General features: G+C 38.6%; 1 pseudogene; it reads left to right on the forward strand.

The window, feature by feature from the left end:
* Positions 1 to 7,892: 7,892 nt before the first annotated feature.
* On the forward strand, positions 7,893 to 7,992 carry LOC113292120 (annotated as a pseudogene).
* Positions 7,993 to 9,319: the final 1,327 nt, after the last annotated feature.

Here is a 9,319-nt window from a genome sequence, read left to right on the forward strand (position 1 = left end):
CTTTCTAGGTTTAACTTCAACTATTTCTCCTTGTTCCTCTTCCTCTTCCTCCGAGTCTTCCTCTGATTCGTTATCTTCATTTTCTCCATCCTTATCTCCATATTTCTCATCTTCTTCATTGTCATCACTGTCATCATTATCATTTTCTTCATCCTTATCTCCTTATTCTTCTTCAGCTGGTTCCTCTTATCCACCTTGATTATGTTCTTGATTACCCATATCTTCCACAATCTCTTGATATTCTTGTTGGATTACATTGTCAAAATTATCTTTATTGACATCATCTTGGATGACAACACTGATGTGACTTGTAGATAGTGGTAAAAGTGGTTCGATTCTCAGACTTGTGAAGGATATTAATTAGACTTAAATTCTAATATTGAAATAGAAAACTCACTAAAAATTATAGCAAACTCAATCAAAGATGATATCAGTACTAAAAGAAACAATGAGGCTAAGATTCCACTATTTTACAAGTTCAAAGTGATTAAACCAATACTTATATTTATGCAATCTTCTCGTTTAATTTGATTCTAAAATATTGCAACAAGTAGATTTTCAAAAGTAGTAATTATAAATACCAAGTATGAAGCATCAAAAGTCTTAAAACTAAGCATACGCCATCAAAATATATCACAATCACTCAAATAAAAATCATATTCAATAATAGTTCAAGGCAAATAATCATATAATTATTGCAAATAAAAAGATAAAATAGAATATACCACTTTTTGTTGGAAAAATAGCTTCCTCTATCGCATCAGCAATGGGGTTTAGCTCCTCATATTAATCATGATCTCAAAATATGTGTTTTTTGCTCAAAAGATGATTAAAAGAGTGAAAAGTAATAAAACAGACTGTTTGCAACAGTGTATTGGTGTTGCAAAACAGCTGTTACAATAGAACTGTTACAAAAAACTGTTGTAAGTACTGTTGCTTTGTCGCTAATTTTAAGACCCTAGAATACGACTGTCCTGCACAGCTTAATGTTCTTCAGCTGTTAAACAACGACACTGTTCTGCGACTGTTTCTCGTGCGTCAATGTTCTTCTTGTTCTTCCTCTTCAGCAGCAGTAGCAGCAGAAATAGAGTTTGGTAAAGCTCTGATTTCTTCTTCTCTGGCTCTCCTTAGGTTCCCAAACTCTCGACACCTCTTCTAAATGACCCAAGACATCTATTTATATCAAAAATACCTAATAAATCTCTCCAAAATCTTCCAAAATCTCTTTCCTTCTCTTCACGGCAAAGTTGCGGCAATTTCTTGTTTTATAATTTCTACGCGTTTCTGAGCTTTCCTTTTTATTCTAAACTCTTCCTTAGATAGATACAAATCTTTGGGAAGGTTTACAGCACTTTAATCTCTCTAAAATTCCCTAAAACAGGTCACACACGTGACTTTCCATATTTTCTGTTGTGATAAAAATCCGTCAATTGAGCCCAGTCTAATCGATTTAAACACCCATATCAGATTCCTAGACCCGTAAGGAGTCTATCCTATGAAAATCAGAGGTTTAATCGACTTCAAACTCCTCCAAATCAGGAACCCTAAAATCTGTTCTTCACTGCACCTATTTTCCCGCCAAAACCTGGTTTTTGAAATGTTGAAGATGGTTGCCCCTTATCCAGGTTAGGGGTGCGATTAGCAGCTACCTGGAAATGGGATGCCCCTTAGTAATTAGGTTACCCCTTATCCAAAGTGAGAGTCTGAATAACAAATGTCCTCCGGGTGCTTTCCGACAACTTTTCGAGCCAATTTTTTTCCAAAAATGTTTATTAGCCAAAAATACCTACAAATAAATAAACACCATAATAAGTACAAAAATGAGCCCTAACAATATATAGAATCGATACAAATCGGACACAAAAATGTGTCTATCAAATACCCCCAAACCTATTATTTTCTAGTCCTCGAGCAAAAATAAAATATAAATAAAATCCTAACTCACTGTCGCAGGCATCGTCGATTGCATTTAGCGTATGCAATAAGCCTTTAAACCCCTAGGTGTCCCTAGTGGCGGAGTGTTGTCTCCGGAGGGCTTACCAGAGGTATACCCACAAAACCTTTATACTCCAGACCCTAGCTATCTACACAGAACCTTGGAAGGCACTAAAGAATCTCCTTGGTTGGCATACTTATTGACTACAGGAGGAAGTACCCTGATGCGAAATTCCAATTGATGTACACGAGTTCGCACTCAAGAATACTAAAATTCATATGAAGTGATAGAGCTCTACTCAGATAGTCGCACTATGGACATCAATATCCGGAGTCAAAACTAATCACATGGATAGATCAAGAAGATGGATATAGAAAAACATAAATGGTTTTGATGTTTACTAGGTGAACGGTGTTTCTCATATCTGTCTGAAGGCCTCCTCCAAAATGAACCTATCCTAATGGATTGAGATACCGGTCTGACTAATATCAACACACTGGCATATACAAGGGTACCAGTGGTCGATAATCCTAACTCTAGGTCAACACAACTGGCATATACAAGGGTTCCAGTGGTCTACTTTATTGAATTTATTCCAGTTGGTCTGATGGTCTGGTCTCTTTTTTTTTTTTAATCTCAATCACTCTAATTCACCCTAGCATTGGTAACAACTTGAATCGTGAGCCCCACCTAATCACTTAGAGAAACATAGTTTAAAAACAAAACAAAATAAAAACAGAAGTGAAAAGGACTCAACGAGATATGGTGAACCTATCATGTTATTTTTAACACCTGAGCTATGTGCTTTTATGAATAGACTCTTTAGATGTTGCCATCTAGTCAGATTGGTTCCTCAACTCCTACAACCAAAATGCTTCCATCCACTTAGATTGGTTAGTGCCATCCTTAATAGGGATAAATTTCTAGGCTCTGGAGTTTATTTATTGCAACGAAAAGGTAACAAAAAGTTCTACCCCACCCCCAAACTTAAATCTAACATTGTCCTCAATGTTTCTAATCAAAGAACAGTACCAAAAATATAAGTAACATGAGGAAATAGTAAAGAGAGAAGTCGGAAAGATAGTACCTAGGTGAAATGTAACCAAAAACCTACAAAAATATTATACAACATACAAAATCGCCTCGATGGTCAATCAAGGTAAACAGGGTCCTCCATAGGGACCTCCTCAACATCACCTGTAGGAAAAGGCTCTAAAAAGGGCTTCAATCGCTGACCATTAACCTTCGAAGAACTACTACCATCTGGTGTCTCAATCTCAACAGCGCCATGAGGAAAAACAGTACGGACCACAAAAGGACCGGTCCACCGAGAGCACAACTTCCCGGGGAATAGATGCAAACGAGTGTCATACAGAAGAACTTTTTGACCTGGAGAAAATGACTTTCTTAAAGTATTCCTATCATGCACAAGTTTCATTTTGTTCTTATACTCCTTAGCACTATCGTATGCATCTCTACGAATCTCGTCCAACTCATTGAGATGGAGCTTTCTTTGATCTCCTGCCTTGTCAAGTGAAAAGTTTAAGTTCTTAATAGCCCAATAGGCTCGATGCTCTAACTCAACAGGCAGGTGACATGCCTTTCCAAACACTAAACGATAAGGTGACATTCCAATGGGTGTCTTAAACGCAGTACGGTAAACCCATAAGGCATCAGTAAGCCTCGAAGACCAGTCTTTCCTATTTGGATTAACTGTTTTCTCTAGAATACGTTTAATTTCCCTATTGGAAACCTCTACCTGACCACTAGTCTGAGGGTGATATGAGGTTGCTACTTTATGGGTAATACCGTATTGTTTCATTCAAAGAGCAAACGGTCTATTACAAAAGTGTGAACCTCCATCAATAATTATAGCTCGCGGCGTACCAAAACGTGTAAGTATATTCTCTTTCAAAAACTGGACTACGACCCTGTGGTCATTCGTTTTACATGGAACCGCCTCAAACCCACTTAGACACATAGTCTACATCGACAAGTATGTAAAGATAACCAAACGAAATAGGAAATGGACCCATAAAATCAATGCCCCACACATCAAAGACCTCAATCACTAAAATAGGGTTCAAAGGCATCATATTTATACGGGAAATGGTTCCTAACTTCTGGCAACGCTCACAAGAAACACAATGACTATGGGAATCTTCAAACAACGAAGGCCAGTAAAATCCACACTGCAAAATCTTAGCAGCAGTCTTCTTAGCACTAAAATGACCCCCACATGCATGTTCATGACAAAAGGAGATAATACTAGACTGGTCACTCTCAGATACACATCTCCTAATAATCTGGTCCGGACAATACTTAAACAGATAAGGATCGTCCCAAAAGAAATGCTTAACCTCGGCTAAAAACCTAGAACGATCTTGCTTACCCCAATGTTGAGGGGTTCGACCAGTAACAAGATAATTCACTATATTATCATACCAAGGTGATTGAGAAACAAAGAACAATTGTTCATCAGGAAAGTTATCCCTTATAGGAAGGGAATCACTAGGGGAACTAACAACTAGCCTAGACAAGTGGTCTGCTACTACATTTTCTGCACCCTTTTTGTCACTAATGTCTGGGGAAAATTCATGTAACAATAGGATCCATATAATCAATCTAGGTTTGTTATCCTTCTTAGATAAAAGGTATTTCAAAGCAGCATGATCTAAATAGATTATGATCTTAGAACCTAATAGGTAGGACCTAAACTTATCCAAGGCAAACACGATGGCTAAAAGTTCCTTCTCGGTAGTTGTGTAGTTCATTTGGGCATCATTCAGAGTTTTGCTAGCATAATAAATCACATGAAGCAATTTGTTTTCTCGTTGTCCTAAAACGACGCCTATAGCATAATCTGAAGAATCACACATAATCTCAAAGGGTAGGTTCCAGTTAGGTGCCTGGACTATCGGGGCAATAGTGAGTAAAGCTTTAAGCTTCTCAAAAACCTCTAAACAAGCATCATCAAAGACAAACTTAACATCTTTTGCAAGCAAATTGCAAAGAGGTCTAGAAATCAAGCTAAAATCCTTAATGAATCGATGGTAAAAACCTGCATGCCCTAGGAATGACCTAATATCTTTTACGGTTTTTGGGACCTGTAAAGTATTAATAAGGCCAACTTTGGCTTTGTCTACCTCTATACCCTTTGAAGAGACGATGTGCCCTAACACAATTCCTGATTTAACCATGAAATGGCATTTTTCCCAATTAAGCACCAAATTTTTTTCCTTACACCTAGTCAATACTAATGTCAAATGATGCAAGCACTCATCGAAAGATGAACCAAACACTGAAAAATCATCCATAAAGACCTCTAAGAACCGTTCTACCATATCAGAAAATATGCTCATCATACAACGATGAAAAGTTGCAGGGGCATTACATAGCCCGAAAGGCATGCGTCTATACGCAAAGGTACCAAAGGGACAGGTAAAAGTGGTTTTCTCTTGGTCTTCTGGGGCAATAACGATCTGATTATAACCGGAGTATCCATCTAAGAAGCAATTGTGATTATGTCCAGCTAATCGCTCTAGCATTTGGTCGATAAAAGGAAGGGGAAAGTGATCCTTCCTTGTGACCTTGTTCAATTTCCTATAGTCAATACACACACGGAATCCCGTGGTCACTCGGGTTGGAATTAATTCATTATTATCATTCTGGACTACAGTGATACCTGATTTCTTGGGGACAACCTGAACAGGGCTGACCCACTTACTGTCTGAAATTGGGTAAATAATACCCGCATCTAACAACTTAAGCACCTCTTTTCGAACTACCTCTTTCATGTTAGGGTTCAGTCGAAGTTGCATCTCCCTAGAAGGTTTGGAGTCTTCCTCTAAATGACTCTGATGCATACACACAGTAGGACTTATACCCTTAATGTATGCTATAGTCCACCCTAAAGCTTCCTTATTGTCTTGAGTACATTTACTAGCCTACTTTCCTGATCACTATCCAAATCGGAAGCTACAATCACGGGTAAAGTCTCAGATGGGCCTAAAAATAGATATTTAGAGTATCGGGCAGTGGTTTAAGGTCCAACTTTGGGGGCTCTTCTAAAGAAGGAATTAGGGTAGTCTCAGAAACTGGTAACGGTTCGAACCTAGGTTTCCATCTATAAGTGTCTAACACATGGGTAGAATCTAATAGAGCATTCACCTGTTCAATAGTGTTATCGTCGTCAAAATCTAAACCAAAATAGGATAGACAACTTTCTAATGGGTCTTCATACAAGATGTTTGGTAATGACTCCTGGACTAAGGCTTCTATCATGTTCACCTCCTCAACACATGTGTCATCTAGCTCATGAGGTTGCTTACTGACATTAAAAATGTTCATCTCCATAGTCATATTACCAAAAGATAAACTCATCACACCATTTCGACAGTTAATGATCGCATTAGACGTAGCTAAAAATGGGCGACCTAAAATCACAGATATCTGGTTCTCTGGGTCAGGGACAGGTTGGGTATCTTGGACCACGAAATCCACTGGATAAATAAACTTGTCGACCTCAATAAGAACATCCTCGATAACACCTCGAAGGATTTCAACAGACCTATCAGCTAACTGCAGTGTCATCTGAGTAGGTTTCATTTCACCAAGTCCTAGCTGTAAGTATACAAGGAATGACAGTAAGTTCACACTGACTCCTAAGTCAAGTAAAGTTTTTTCTACCCGGAAGTTACCTATTGTGCAAGCAATGTTAGGAGAACCTAGGTCTTTGTACTTTGGAGTTGTGGTGTTCTGAATGATTGAACTTACGTGACTAGCTAAAAAGGCTTTCTTATGGACGCTAAGTTTTCGCTTTCGCGTACACATATCCTTAAGGAACTTGGTATAAGCAGGAATTTGCCTAATTGCATCTAATAAGGGAAGTTTTATGGTAACTTACTTAAAAACCTCCACTATGTCATTAAAGTTCGATTCCTTCTTTGTTGGTACTAATAGCTGAGGAAATGGGGCTCTAGGCCTAAAATCAGACCTTTCAGGAACCGAATTCACATCATCAGAAACTTTATCAGTCTCTTCAGCTACTGGTCCTGAAAGGTGAGATCCTGAGGGGTGAACTACAGTATGTTCACTATCGGGCATGGTTACCTTATTGTCTACAACTCTACCACTTCTAAGAGTTCTAACAGCATTCAATTGATTCGATGGTTTTGCACCTAATTCATGAACTCCTCTAGGGTTGGGTTGTGTTTGACTAGGAAACTTACCTTTTTCTCTCAAAGAATCACTTATCAGACCAACCTGGGGTTTTAACTCGAAAATAGCCTGACTATTTTCTTGTCCTATCCTGTTACTAGCTTGTAGAATCTGTTCTACAGATAACTGGAATTTTACAGTTTGCTGAGTTAACAAGGCGAGAGATTCCTCTAAACTTAGGATTTTCTTATCTGACTGATTCTGAAACTGAGCTAGTCCTGAAGGATTCTTAGTATAGCAAAAACCTGGGGGAGCATTAGAATTACTAAACTGACCTTGACTTTGGCCCTTAGACCACGAAAGGTTCGGATGGTTTCTCCAACCAGGATTATAGGTTTCTGAATATGGGTCAATATTTTGACGGTTATCAAATTTAGTGTTATTATAAAGAGCATTGGCCTGCTCTTCAATATTCTGGCCTTCCCAAAAAGGCTCCACTCTACCACTAGTCTGGCCCACTTCTAAGGCTTCTAACCTTTTTGCTATAGCAGCAATTTTAGCATCTGATTCATAGCCTCCTTCTACCCTATTAACGTTTCCTCTACTTAAAAGAATTGTTTTCTGGGGTGCCCTACTATTTTCCCATTGCTGGGTTTTTTCGGCGATTTCATTAAAAAATTCCATCGCCGGATCAACATTTTGGTTTTCAAATCCACCAGTGCATAGAGACTCAACCATGGTCGTTGTGGAGTAATCTAAACCCTCATAAAGGATCTGAACTAGCCTAACCTTTTCTAAACCATGATGAGGACACTGGGATAATAAATCATTGAACCTTTCCAAATACCTATATAAAGATTCTCCCTCTTGTTGTGAAAATGTGCATATTTGCGTCCTAATAGACGATGTTTTGTGCCTAGGGGAAAACTTATTGAAAAAGGCAGATGTATGTTGTTTATATGTCTCAATTGACTCGGAGTCCAAACTATACATCCACGATTTGGACTTATCTTTCATGGAAAATGGGAATAACCTATTTTCAAAGCATCATCATCTAAGCCTCTAATTCTTAGAGTACTACAAATTTCCTCAAAATCCCTAACATGGTAATAAGGGTTTTCATTTTCTTTCCATAAAAAGATTGGGAGCATCTGTAAGGTCTCAGGTTTCAGTTCATAGGGTGCCTCCGTTTCAGCTAACTTAATACACGAAGGACGGGTAGTCCTAGTTGGATTCAACAAAGCTTTTAAAGTTGCCATTTCAGGCGCTATTGGAGCAACATGGATTCTCTCCCCAGTCAAAGGACGTTCAAAAACAGAATCTTCAAAAGTCGGACTTTCTAGATTAAGGTAATCGAGACGCTTCGAACTACTAGGTTTATCTTTAACAAATCTACCTAGTGCGTCTCTTTTACGTTCAGGCATACAATATAATTTTCTAAATTGGAAGGGTAAGCAAACACAAATCAAGGCCGACTCAACCAAATCAAACCTATTGATTTCTAGCAAACAAAAAGCATGATGGCTCCACTTAGATTGTTTCTAGACCAGCTTCTAATCCTTCGAACGGGAATTCGTTACAATTAAAGCAAACCCCTCTGGAATCAATCTGAGTTAACGTAAGTTGAATAGAGGCGAGGGAAGCTCGATGGAGCTTTGATACCCAAGGCCTCACCGGTATTACAAGGCGGCGCAGTCACGCATTCAACTTACAGAAACCGTCAAGAACTTCGAAGTATGCTTAAAAGAGTAACCAATATTTTTCGAATGACTTTCCTGTTAAGCTCGTTACCCTATCAGTCTCGTTCTAGTCAAAATTTTAGGCTTAGGTTCGCGTAGGTTACGTGTTCCTAAAGCGAGCAAGAAGAGAACGGTGATGAAATCCGAATCCTTATCTTGTATGGCCAGGCCTTGCCCTTTACTAGAAAAATAAATGTCCGTATTCAGTCCTCAACATATATGCATACGAAGGAGTCCAGTAACTCGCTGATAGGGGATTCGCGAGTCTTTAGAATCTTACCTCCCGTTCCAGACGGGGGATGAATCGGTTGTAGTCGACTCGGGCCACTGACTACGATGTCTAGTGTACGAACCCAAGGTACAGAGACAATATCGTAATTGTCCTCCTTCTCTGCAAACAGTTTATATTTAAAACACCCTTCCGTAGGGTAATAAAATAAAAATAACGTCCCAAAGTCCAAAAGTCCAAAAAAAAAAAAAAAAA

Source organism: Papaver somniferum, chromosome 6 (genome assembly GCF_003573695.1).
Source record: "Papaver somniferum cultivar HN1 chromosome 6, ASM357369v1, whole genome shotgun sequence".
Lineage (NCBI taxonomy): Eukaryota > Viridiplantae > Streptophyta > Magnoliopsida > Ranunculales > Papaveraceae > Papaver > Papaver somniferum.